Source organism: Scyliorhinus canicula, chromosome 7, assembly GCF_902713615.1.
Source record: "Scyliorhinus canicula chromosome 7, sScyCan1.1, whole genome shotgun sequence".
In the NCBI taxonomy this organism is placed as follows: Eukaryota; Metazoa; Chordata; class Chondrichthyes; order Carcharhiniformes; family Scyliorhinidae; genus Scyliorhinus; species Scyliorhinus canicula.
The window spans coordinates 53,763,155-53,777,195 of record NC_052152.1 but is presented as its reverse complement, the minus strand read 5'-3'; positions in this window follow the sequence as shown (position 1 = coordinate 53,777,195).

Here is a 14,041-nt window from a genome sequence, read left to right as displayed (position 1 = left end):
AATTGGCCCTTATTTATTTTGGGCTGAATTACGAACCTGTTTCATTACAGGACATAAATTTATATGGAGGCAAATTAAATCATCAGATAATTCTCAAATTATGCTGAACTTTCACCATTGCTTTGAACTGTTTCCTGAGACTTCAGAAAGTTCGGAATTTCTAGAAGGTTTTTGTGGATCTTTTAGCCCAGACTTAGAGGACCATAGCATGCCCACAATGTGGAGTTCCATTTGAGCATAGTAATGTGGCGCTAAGTTGTTTGGGCAAGTGCACTAAATATATATCAAAATATTACTGCAAATACATCTGGTCCAGGCAGTATCTAATGGGTTGATAAATTTTTGTGCTTTTGCAGTTGATGAAGTACTTTGATTCAGCACCAATGACCATTCTCATACGTGGACTCATCATTGAAACAGTGTGTGTCCTTATCTGTTCAGAATCTAGGTCAACAAAAGTCCGAGACATAAATAGCAGTTGTTGACACCGCACACCTATACTGCAGTGAGACCTGGACTGTGTATCAGTGACACTTAAGGGTGGAGGAGAAATTTCATCAGCAATGTTCCCACCGCATCCTTTGTATTCAATGTGAAAACAATGTTGAACAAACATTAGTTTCCTTCTTGAAGTCAGATCCACAAGCATTCAATACAGTGCCACACAACAGACTTGTGAGAAAAGTTATAGCTGATGGAATAAAAGGGACAGTAGCAATGTAGTACAGAATTGACTGAAGAATAGGAAGCAGCAAGTAATGGTCAATGGACATTTTCTGGGCTGCAAGAAGGTTCCCCCAGGTGTCAGTGTTGGGGCTTTTGCTTTTCCTGATAGGGTAGCACAGTGGTTAGCACTGTGGCTTCACAGCTCCAGGGTCTCAGGTTAGATTCCTGGCTTGGGTCACTGTCTGTGCAGAGTCTGCACGTTCTCCCCGTGTCAACGTGGGTTTCCACAGGGTGTTCCGGTTTCGTCCCACAAATCTTGAAAGACGTGCTGTTAGGTAATTTGGACATTCTGAATTCTCCCTCAGTGTACCCGAACAGGCGCCGGAATGTGGCGACTAGGCGCTTTTCACAGTAACTTCAATGCAGTGTTGATGTAAGCCTACTTGTGACAATAAATATTATTAAAAGATTATTAAAATTAAAATATTACAGAATTAGATCTCGGTGTGCAGGGGGCAGTTTCAAAGTTTGCGAATGACACAAAACGTGGAAGCATGGTAAACTGTAGAGGACAGCGTAGAACTTAAAAAGGACAAAGGCAAGTTAGTGGAGTGGGCAGATAGATGGCCGATGACATTGAATGTGGAGGAGTGTGAGGTGATGTATTTTAGTAGGAAGAACATAGTGAGGTAATATAAAGTAGAGAGTAAAATTCTAAAAGGGGTGCAGGAGGAGCAGAGGCACCAGGTTGGATATGTGCATAGATCATTGAAGGTAGTTTAGCAGGTTGTGAGAGCAGTTAGTAAAGCATATTGTATCCTCGGCAATATTAATAGAGGCGTAGAGTACAAGAGTAAATAGGTTAATACCACCTGGGAGGCAGTGGAGATGTCAGTGCGGGAAGCATGATAAGGAGTACCGGCGTCCAATGTCGGAAGAAGACCAACGCCCTCCACCAAGTGCAAGGGTAAGTTACCGCCCTCAATTGCCCCAAAACCCCTCCCCCAAATCACTGGCTGAAACCTCGCACCCTCCCCACATCTAATCTTCGTGCTTGTTCCTCAGCACCCCCTGGCACCCACCAGCACAACCTCTTCATGTCCAGGTGCAGTACCCACACAAGCTACCTGTTATAGACTACTCGACCCATGAAATCTGCAGCTTACAATGCCCTCTCTTTGCCCCTGCAGAAGACAGCCCATTATAAGCAGGAAAGGGCCAAGGTAGGGGGGGGGGGGATCTGAGCCCTCACCCCCTATGAGGAATGGGCCCTGGAAATTGTGGAGTTGTCCGAAGAGAGAGCAGTCACCGACACCGAGGTTTGCCTGCACCATATAGTTGAGGATGCGCTGCCCATTCACCCAGATGACTTGTCTCAAATGAGTTGTTCATATCAGACAAAATCATCCTTCCCTCTCACTGACCACATGCCCATTGTCTCGCAGCATCTCTATCTGATGAAACAGGGCCATCCGGAGTTGCTACCAACCCCTATAACCACCTAAGAGAGCTCCGAGGATACCACCATTGAGGCATCACAGCCATCACCCCCACCTCCCACCAGTGCAGGGACACACACCTCAGTGAGTAACATTAGTGGACAGGCTTCTGGGGCACAATCTGGTGAGTGACACACAGTTGCTGATGCACATCAGGTGGAGGCAGGAACTCCAAAGCAATCAGCAGTCGGAGATGCGCTGGATCCCAGGATTCAGTTGGATCCCAGTCAGATATAGAGCCCCTGGACAAGGTTCTCCCAGAGCTGATGCAGATAATAGGACTCAGCCATGACATTCAGGAGGTGTCAGTGGTGTCAGTGACATTCCAGGGACTGGAAAGGTGATTGGAGGAGTTCCAAAGGCTTCAGGCACGGGAGATGATGCTGGAACTGCATGGCACCCAGGCCAACACTGCGAGGATGGCAAGCGCAGTAGAAAACCTGGAGCACAATGTCCGCGTGTTGAGTGGGGATGTCCAAGGCATGGTTCAGTCTGTAACTACCATGGCTGAGGGCCTCAACATCATGTCCAAGTCACTGAGGGGCACATCCCAGATGCAGGTGGACATTGCCGAAGCACTGCAGAGCATGGCCCAGTCACTGAAGGTCGTTACTGAGGACATTGACATCATGATGCAAACAATGGGGAGCCTCTAGGTCTTACTGCGCCAGTTGACTCCGAGGCCTCTGGTGATCAGTCCAACTGCCCCAACATGCCATAAAGTTCCCCAGAGCCCTATGGGCCCTGTCAAGAAGGTGAAAGCACTGTAGCCCAACCCAGGACCTGCCACCAAGGTGGCAACGGCGGCCTCCAGTTCTTTCAAAACCCCTCCTGACACCAGCACATCTCAAGGGCAGAGGGCATAACAGGGTGGCATGGCTATGCCAGTGACACCGGTAAGTCGGCTGGGGCCCTCTGGCTCCAGGCCCCCCAAAGGAAATCCGCCAAGGGCATCAAAGGCCATGGGGCGTGGAAAGCTGCAGGCTGCCTCCAGCTCTGATGTAAATCCTGGGGACACACCTAGACATAGCACTAGACCATGAAAGAGAATTGAGTGGCCACACCTCTCACACTCATCTGCTGCTCCCTGAAAGAACCCACTCATTCTTGCCTGAGTCATATGCACCCTGTGCACTACCTTAAACTGTATCAGGCTCATCCTTGCACAGAAGGAGGTCCCGTTTACCCTTTGCAGTGCCTCACTCCATGCTCCCCAATTGATCTCCCCTCCCAACTCTGCTTTCCATTTCTCCTTGATCTTCACCACCCACTATTCACAACATTTAAAGGTGGCTTGAAGGCCTCACAGAGAAAAAGCAGCTCAATCCACTGCCCCCTCCCATCCCCCACCCCCCACCCACCACCAACATGCCCAGGGGCAATCCCGACCTAAGAACAAAGAACAAAGAAAATGGCAGCACAGGAACAGGCCTTTCGGCCCTCCCAGCCTGCGCCGATCCAGATCCTTTATCTAAACCTGTTGCCTATTTTCCAAGGTCTACTTCCCTCTGTTCCCCCACCCGTTCATATATCTGTCTAGATGCCTCTTAAATGATGCTATTGTGCCTGCCTCTACCATCTCCACTGGCAAAGCATTCCAGGCACCCACCACCCTCCACGTAAAAAACTTTCCACGCACATCTCCCTTAAACCTTTCCCCTCTCACCTTGAAATTGTGACCCCTTGTAATTGACACTCCCACTCTTGGAAAAAGCTTGTTGCTATCCACCCTGTCCATACCTCTCATAATTTTGTAGACCTCAATCAGGTCTTCCCTCAACCTCCGTCTTTCCAATGAAAACAATCCTAATCTACTCAACCTTTCTTCATAGCTAGCACCCTCCATTCTAGGCAACATCCTGGTGAACCTCCTCTGCACCCTCTCTAAAGCATCCACATCCTTCTGGTAATGTGGCGACCAGAACTGCACGCAGTATTCCAAATGTGGCCTAACCAAAGTCCGATACAACTGTAACATGACCTGCTGACTCTTGTACTTAATACCCCGTCCGATGAAAGCAAGCACGCTGTATGCCTTCTTGACCACTCTATCGACCTGCGTTGCCACATTCAGGGTACAATGGACCTGAACTCCCAGATCTCTCTGTATATCAATTTTCCCCAGGACTCTTCCATTGACTATATAGTCTGCTCTTGAGTTAGATCTTCCAAACTACATCACCTCGCATTTGCCTGGATTGAACTCCATCTGCCATTTCTCTGCCCAACTCTCCAATCTATCTATATTACGTTGTATTCTCTGACAGTCCGCCTCGCTATCTGCAACTCCACCAATCTTAGTATCATCTTCAAATTTGCTCATCAGACCACATATACCTTTGTCCAGATCATTTACGTATATCACAAACAACAGTGGTCCGAGCACGGATCCCTGTGGAACACCACTAGTCACCTTTCTCCATTTTGAGACACTCCCTTCCACCACTACTCTCTGTCTCCTGTTGCCCAGCCAGTTCTTTATCCATCTAGCTAGTACACCCTGAACCCCATGCGACTTCACTTTTCCATCAACCTGCCATGGGAAACTTTTTCAAACGCTTTACTGAAGTCCATGTATATGACATCTATAGCCTTCCCTCATCAATTAACTTTGTCACTTCCTCAAAGAATTCTATTAGGTTTGTAAGACATGACCTTCCCTGCACAAAACCATGCTGCCTATCACTGATAAGTCTATTTTCTTCCAAATGTGAATAGATCCTATCCCTCAGTTTCTTCTCCAACAGTTTGCCTACCACTGACGTCAAGCTCACAGGTCTATAATTCCCTGGATTATCCCTGCTACCCTTCTTAAACAAAGGGACAACATTAGCAATTCTTCAGTCCTCCGGGACCTCACCCGTGCTCAAGGATGCTGCAAAGATATCAGTTAAGGCCCCAGCTATTTCGTCCCTCGCTTCCCTCAGTAACCTGGGATAGATCCCATCTGGTCCTGGGGACTTGTCCACCTTAATGCCTTTAAGAATACCCAAAACCTCCCCCTTCCTTATGCCGACATGACCTAGAGTATTTAAACATCCATCCTTAGCCTCAACATCCATCATGTCCCTCTCCTTAGTGAATACCGATGCAAAGTACTCATTAAGAAGCTCACTCATTTCCTCTGACTCCACGCATAAATTCCCTCTTTTGTCTTTGAGTGGGCCAATCCTTTCTCTAGTTACCCTCTTGCTCCTTATATACTTCTTATATGCTCCTGGAACACTTCAGCCCCCCCCTGACCAAGCCCGACCCCCCAGTGCTCTTGAGATGCACGCCCAAAAATGGAAATGGCTACTCATTCCCTCAGTTCCCCTCAGCAGCCATTGCACCAGCCTCACGTTTTTAAAATCGAGAACTAAACACCGCTGGTGTAATTTCTCGCTGGGAAGCCAGTTAATTTCCTCGAGGCTGTTACATTTGACTTCAGTCTCATTAATGAGATTGAAATTAATGCACATTGGGGGTAATGACATGCTCGCCATGTATGGGTGAGACCTGGAACCCGCCATCAGTAGTGGGTCAGTTAGATAGCAAACTGAATCGTGCCCTGCGGCTACAACAGCAGGTCAGAGGCTAGGGATATTGTGGCAAGTGACTCACCCCTGACTTCCCAAAGTCTGTCCATGGTCCACAAGGCATAAGTCAGGAGTGTAATGGAATACTCTCCACTTGCCTGGTTGAATCCAGCTCCAACAACACTCAAGATACTCAATACCATTCAGGACATAACAGCCTGTTTGATTGCTCTATTTCCACAAACATTCACTCCCTCCATCACTGACGGACAGTAGCAGCAGGGTGTACTATCTACAAGATACACTGCAGGAACTAACCAAGATTCCTTAGGCATAGCCTTCCACACCATGACCACTACGATCTCGAAGGACAAAAGCAGTAGTACCTGGGAACACCACCTGCTGGAGGTTCCCCTCCAAGCCACTCACTATCCTGACTTGGGAATATATCGCCGTTCCTTCACTGTTGCTGGGTCAAAATCCTGGAACTCCCTCCCTAACAGCACAGTGGGTGTACCTACACTACATGGACTACAGAGGTTCAAGAGGGCAGCTCAGTACCACCACTTTCTCAAGGGCAACTAGGAATGGGCAATAATTTGTTGGCCTAGCCAGCGACACCCACATCCCGTAAATGAATAGAAACAAAGATTAAATCTAAAACGCTTTTTGCATTCTGTTCACTAAAATATATTACCCGACAGAGGTTTAGGTTATATAGCGGAAAACAAATGTACTTAGCATAAAATAAACCAATAAACAGTCTTTACTCAAAAGAATTTTCACAGTCATTACAACCTTTACTTTTCTCCACAAGATGTCCAAACAATAAAGACAATCTGCCTGTCGTATCACTCAACATAACACAGAACCTATTCATTTCTTACTTTGTAAATTGCGATTACAGAGGTGGATTTAGCCCTTGTCTCTTCTGGCTTTAAGCTGCCTCCTGGATTGAGTCCAAACAGGTTACTATAAGCTTGTAAATGGCCAGAGTTGTCCTTCAGAAGGGCTACAAAGAATCATTGACCTTGCCCCACAATACAGGCCTAACCCATGTCTTCACCTTAGACAAAGCTGTCAACCGTAGGATGTCAATTACCAAGGATGTTTGGAAGTAAATGGAACAATCTGATTTATTGATCTCCGCCAAATACTTTGAATAACCTGGTATATGAGTCCCGAATCCAGTGTAATGCAAACAAATAACCCATGAATGTCAAGGACTTCCAAAACTACACAAACCTCCTTTCTCCAAGGCATGAATTTTAGTTTGACTATAATGTAAATGCTATGCAGCTTGCAGAGAACAGTTCACAATATTTGTTAACCCTGTGTGTATTGTGGTCAGTAATAAAGAAACAAATAGGTAATTGAATTTATGAAAACATACTCCATTTTGTGGCATACCTCAAATAAAAAGCATCTTTTCACACCAGACAAGTGTCTATGAAGATTATATTTAAACTCTTTTTCAACAGGCCGATTATCTATAATTTCTATCATCCAGATGGTTGGGAAGTGAAAATGCAACTTCCTTTGCTATCTGGGAATTGCATGTTATGGCTGCCATGCTATCAAATTTCAAGCAGGCTACTGAGAATTTCTGCATCATGTAATAGCCGAACATTTGGTTCATTGGGACCTAGCCCCTCAGACACCATTAATTAAACTTGTTGCCTCGCTCTTCAGCTCAAACATTTTTTGTGCTACCAATTGCTGGAAATGCAAGGCATCTGAGACCTTGGTGATATGGAACCAACAAACTATCCCCTTATCAATAAGTTACAAGGAACAGGAAAGATACGGGAATGACAGAACAGGAGGCTGGATGAATTGGCGCATAAACAAGTACAGAAAGAAAAATAAATCAAGGGAAAGGTAGATTGGATTAAGAGAGACAAAAGAAAGGAAAAGTAAGAAAAGATTTTTAAAAATTTTAGCTTTAAATTTGTAAAACATTCACTGCCTTCAGGAACAATGCTCCACAGTTTACCTTTTTTTCTCTTTCTCGGCTGGAAATGTTGAGTAGCATTGCAGGAACATAAAACTCATAATTAAAAAAATACTTCTGATGTTGGGTACCAGCCTTAATTTCCAGTGATGAGTTTAATTATTAATTAATGTACAGGTTTATGGTGGACCCCCATTTTCTCAAGTCGTCCAACAATTTCTGGTGATTCCAATTTATGAGGGCATTGCTTCCTCACCATAAATGCCTGGACCATTTGCACAATAAACTCACCATTATTTTCCCTGCAAATTCTGGTCCAATGCTTCCAAACAAAATTGTTTATTCACTGTACCAACTATAGATAGAAAAGCTATGGATAAATAAACATATCTGGCTTTTCAGCACCCAGGTTTTGGTACTACTGTACATATACTGGCGTTAGATAGCATTTTGGTGAGGGCTTTAGCTTTCATCTACCTGAAGTGTACAGAGTAGGTTGATTGTGATACTGCCAGTTTATAACAGTGATTTGATGCCAATGCTGCAATTTTAGAGTTCAGCTCTCCATCTAACACCTGATGTACCATCGATTGCACGCGAGGCGAGTGATTTACCAAAGTCTGGCTTTAATTAATTAGAACACAGCTCTGCGATCGTCTACAGTGGAAAGGGACGATCGTCAGGCGTTTGAGCATTTATACCTCGTTAATAGAGGCGTGGTTAACTCAGCCTCTCGGCCAATCGGTCGAGAGGCACATGACCGACCAGGGCCAATGGTAAGCCGACGTTCTGGCCTAATGGCAGACGAGTATGCAGATCATATCATCACAACACCCTCTCTCAAACACACACATTTGAACATGCATGCAACAAAAGGAAGGACATCCACTCATGCCACCAAGCAATCATCAATTTCAGGCTAGTTGCTGATTTATTTCTGATGATTCTTAATGTGATTGTAAGTGTTTGGTAGTTTCCAGAGTTGCTGAAGTCGACAGGGAGTTGTGCAGCAGAAGCTGAAAGATCAATGATTTTGTATAAACCACTCGTTCCAGACATGGGTGTAATATTGCATCCCTTCATTGACTTTTTCTTCATTCGTTTATTCGTTCATGGGGTGTGGGCGTCGCCGGGCCAGCATTTATTGCCTATCCCTGAGAGCATTTAAGAGTTAACCGCATTCTGTGAGTCTAGTCACATGTAGGCCAGACCAGGTAAGGATAACAGATTTCCTTCCCTAAAGGACATTAGTGAACCAGATGGGGTTTTACAACATTCGACAATGGTTTCATGGTCGTCATTAGACTTTTAATTCCAGATTTTTATTGAATTCAAATTTCGGCATCTGCCCTGGTGGGATTCAAACACATGTCCCGGTCCCTGGATTACTAGTCCTGTGGCAATGCCACTACGTCACTGAGTCCCCACTGCAATATGACTGAGGGAATGAGCTGAGGTGACACAGAGTAAGATAAGCAGTTGGAAGAGGCAGGAGGAGAAGGGTGAGAAGGGCTCTCAGCAGGAGGCCATATTCACTCAAGAATATTCTGTGTGGAATTCTCCTACCTGAATGTCAGTGAGTAACAGTGTGCCAGATGACTCCTTTTCTCCAAGGATGTCCTCACTAGCTCAGCACATCATGCATATTAAAGCTGAATATCCTAGCAACAGTCAATGTGCCTTCAGTCCACTGTGGAATCTGCATTTGAGCCACTACATCAATGAGTGACCACTGAGTGAGAAGAGGTAACATGCCTCGACATGTCTTATGACTCCGATGCACAACATTTGAGTAGAATTCATACAACAAAAGACACATCGGCACACAAAATGTGATCAAGCAAATCACTGGGGGGATGGGGGTTAAAAGAATGGTTTACTCTGCCCTAGCTGTTGGAGCATGTGTCAAAATTCATGGTGGTCTGATGCATGCTTCACAATTTTGTCATAATGAGGGTACAGCCCTTACTAGCAGCTATATGGAAAACAGCTGAGGAGGAGAAGGAGGGGAAAGAGGAGGAAGATGAGGACTGGAGAAGGCACCAACACAGATCAATCTGTGATTGACTCATTCAAATCGGATTCCAGTCACTGCAACCTAAATTCTCCATTCGACTACAGTTCCACACCTCACCATCACATTTAATTGGTCACCATGCAAAAAATAAATGCCATCACAAAACAATGCCAACTAATTTTAAAAGTCAAACCATGCTCTCTTCAATACTGTAATGATGCACTTTCACAGACTTCGGGCGGGATTCTCCAACCCCCGCCGGGTCGGAGAATCGCTGGGGGACAGTGTGAATCCCGCCCCCGCTGGCTGCCAAATTCTCCGGCGCCGGGGATTTGCCGGGGGCGGGAATCGCACCGCGCCAGTCGGGGGCCGAGTGGCCACCCATTGTCGGCCGGTCCCGCCAGCGTAAATTACAACAGGTACTTACCGGTGGGATCTGGCTCTGAGGGTGGCTTCCGGGGTCCTCGGGGGGTGGGGGGGGCGGTGGGATCTGGCCCCGGGGGGTGCCCCCATGGTGGCCTGGCCCGCGATTGGGGCCTGCCGATCTGCGAGCGAGCGTGTGCTGTGGGGGCACCCTATTCCTCCGCGCCAGCCACTGTAACTGTCTGCAATGGCTGGTGTGGAGATGAACCCCCCACCCCGTGCATGCGCTGGAATGACACCAACACATGCTGGCGCTCCCGCACATGAACCAAGCCCCTTTAGCGCTGGTCGGCACGGCGTAAACCACGCCGGCGCCGACCTAGCCCCTGAAGGTGCGGAGGATTCAGCACCTTCGGGGCAGCCCAATGCTGGAGTGGTTCATGCCACTCCTCGGCGCCGGAGTGGCCTGCCCCGCAGGTTCACGGAGAATCCCGCCCTTCATCTGCGAATACAAAAAGGGTGAATTAATAAGAAAAGTGCATCCTCGTGCTGTGCCTAGTTTCCTACAGCTCTCCTGCCAAAAAGGGCCCCACCCCCTGCGGTGATTACACACTCTGAGTCCCAATTGGTCCACCCAATCCAGGTGACCCTTACTCTGCTGTGTTGCCCTTAGAGGAACAATCACCACACAGCAACACAACTAGCCTCTGAAGTATGTGCACTGTCAGTGTTGAAGCTGATGGCTGTGAGTGCAAGGCCATGTGAATATAGCATGGGATGTTGTTTGTCTTCCATCACTATCTTCCTGCACTTCATGTACTTGCTTCTCCACCCTTGTCGAGCCAAGTTGCATTCTTGGGTATCGTAATGGAGGAAGACACAATAATGGTATTGTATTTTGGGGAGGAGGGCAGCAAGGAGAACATCTTTGCATCATATGCAGTTTATAAATCAGAAGATATTGTGGCATGAAGGGAAGTGGAATGTGAAAATGAGGATGAGATCAGTTTAGGATCACATTTGATCAGCACTGTTTTAAAGCATGGCTTCAGTGCTGTAAGCGCCAGTGGTGGTGACTACCATCACCTCCATTGGGGTAAGGGCAGGCAGCCAGGGTTCTCTACCACCTACTCCTGCCTCTGGTTGTGAACCACCTGGTCCTGCAAGATAGAGAGAAGTGTGTGAATGAGCATTGCACAAAGCGTTGGGTGATGTGCCTGTCACAGTTGAATAACTAGTCATTTGGGCAAGCTGTGAGGTGTGGGTGTGAGATTTGCAGCAGTGCTAAAAGTGTCAGTCAGAGTGAAGTTAAGCTATGAAAGTGAGGGATCATTCATGATTGGTGGGTGAGAGATGGGAGTGTGGTGCACCAGGCAGTGTCTGAGGCTAGTGGTGCAGTTTGGGGATGGGAAATTGTAGATACATTCACTGAATTTACCCATTTATGTGAGATTATTGAGCTATTTGTGGCATTGCACCAGTCCTTAGGGTAGATCCCTGGAATTGACTAGCACAACTTCCTGTTCAAATTACCTTCATGTAATTTGGAGGGCCTTCTGATCTTTCTGTATAGAGAACCTCTCTCCTCCTGTCTACCATCACCACCAAGGTATCCAGTGCAGCATTAGAGAGCCTTGGATCCCTCACTCTGCCCTGTTTTGCCATAATTCAGTGTTTTTCTTGCACACATTCCCTTCTGCAACCTGTTCTTGCTCCAGCCAGAAAGTTACTCCTCTTTAAGAGGTGGCTTCAAGACATGCAAGCTAGCTACAAACGGTCTGATCCTCTCACAAACTCCTGCTGAGGGGAGCAGCAACTCAGCAACACGATTAGTGTTGGCTGCATGCAGCGACCATGTAAATCAGTAGACAGCACAAAGTGAGACCCACACCTGTTTTCACGCCCAGCCCAATTTCGCAGCCAAACGGTTCAAACAAAATTATTTCAGAAGATGGATAAGCATTGCCAACCGACAAACCAGGCTTTATTTTTCCATTTTCACTCTAATGAAAGCAGAAGTTTAGTAAGCATTGATTTAATGAGCATAAAGGCTGCACAGGCAGCTAACCTTGGGCTATTAACTATTTATTACAAAGGCAGTTCTGCACAATGTACCACAGCTGTGCCCCAAATATAAATATAAATCGAAAATGCTGGAAAAACTCAGCCAGTCTGGCAGCTTCTGTGGGGAGAGAAACAGAGATAATGGGCAGGATTTTCCTGAGGGTTTTCTTAGCCCAATATTGGGACCAAATGCAGGTCTTGAACTGATACTTGCTGGGGACGAGACAGGCTGAGCTCTTTTCCCAGAGGCAGCCTGATGATTGCCAGGATCCCAATGATGTCAATCAATCACATGATCAGCTGCTGAAGAGCCTTGGTTCCCCCCATGGGAGAGGGAAGGTGCAACAGGTCACATACCGCTAGCCACGCATTGGGATGGGCAGACCATTTGTAACTTAAAGATGTGATTCTGATGCCAGGACAGATCAGGTGGAGCATTCCAGTAGAGTCTCCAGAAGGTCTCATGGATCATCGTGGTTTGTTGAGCACTGCGCAACCTGGTACTGTAAAGGGGGGTGGACTTGCCAAATGGCAAGATATATGTGGTGCACATCTTCTCCGATGAGGGTGACCTTGAAGGGGATGTGGTTGTGGAAGCTGAGGCTGCTGGGGAATAGACCACAGCAGGGGCCAGACAAGGTAGGCATGCACGCGAGGCCCTCATAGCCACAGATTCACAGAGGGGGATGATGAGTTGCAATGAGCATTCTCTTGGACATTAAGGGCCGACATGAACATCAGTGTTTCTATCCCTCTTTTCACCCTTGCACTTCAACCTGAGAGCGAATAGTTATACATCAGGCTCACATTGTCCCAATCAAGAGACCCTACAAGAGGCAGAACCTTCTGCAGTATTGTGAATGAGGTCGTATGTGGCAGCCTTCAATCAGACCGATGTCCACAAGGAGATCCACCTCCAGCAATGGGTCAAGGCAATCTGTGTAAACTCCATGGTGAAATTTAGATGTCACACTCAGGCCAATGCAGTGGAATACTCTCCGCAGGTTGAATTGATCTAGAGACAACTCAGTCACCTGTGTGATCTGTGTCAACTTCTTCTCAACCACATTGACATCCAACATTCTCAGTTCAGGATGCTGACCTGCCTTCATCCTCAACGTATGAATGTGGGACACCTGAGGATGATTAAGTTTAACCAATTGCCTACCAGATAATAAAATGTCTCCTCTTCAACACAGACATGGTGCCCTCACGATCAGCCCTGGCTTTTGCGAACTCAGAAATGCTCAAGCACTTAAAGTCATGCCTCATTTTTAATAAAGAATTCACTTCAGCTTCAGCATTTTGTTGCTCCTATCCCATTGACACCCTCAGCATGGTGTAAAGCTATGATGTGCGTTTTTCCAAACAGCTCAAAGCCCCAATTGTCTGCCAGAAGTGACCATTTGGAATTAGCAACATTCACCTTGTTGGTATTCAGCTGAGGGAACGCACAGAACTGCATCCCTACATTGTGATGAGAGCCTCATGCATGCGACACAGACAAGTACAGGGTGAGAGATGCTCATGGTTGTAGGTTCAAGCACCAGGACAATAACGTGGCTGAGAAGGGCAGGGCTTCTCACTTATTGGTAAGCTTGATAGAGAGTCAGAAAGGCAGTTGCCAGACTGTGCACACAAGCTCTGAGTAAAGTTCATAGCATGAAAGCTCTGGTGGTTGACAGCGAGCTCATGGATTCCAGGATATATGATCCTTTTCCATGCATTTAAACATGTTTCCTACACCTTCATCTTCCAATCATTCAGGCAAGATCATAGAATCATAGAATTTACAGTGCTGAAGGAGGCCATTCGGCCCATCGAGTCTGCATCGGCCCTTGGAAAGAGCACCCTACCCAAGCCCACACTTCCACCCTATCTCCGTAACACAACTTAACCTTTTTGGACACTAAGGGCAATTTAGCATGGCCAATCCACTTAACTTGCAAATCTTTGAAAC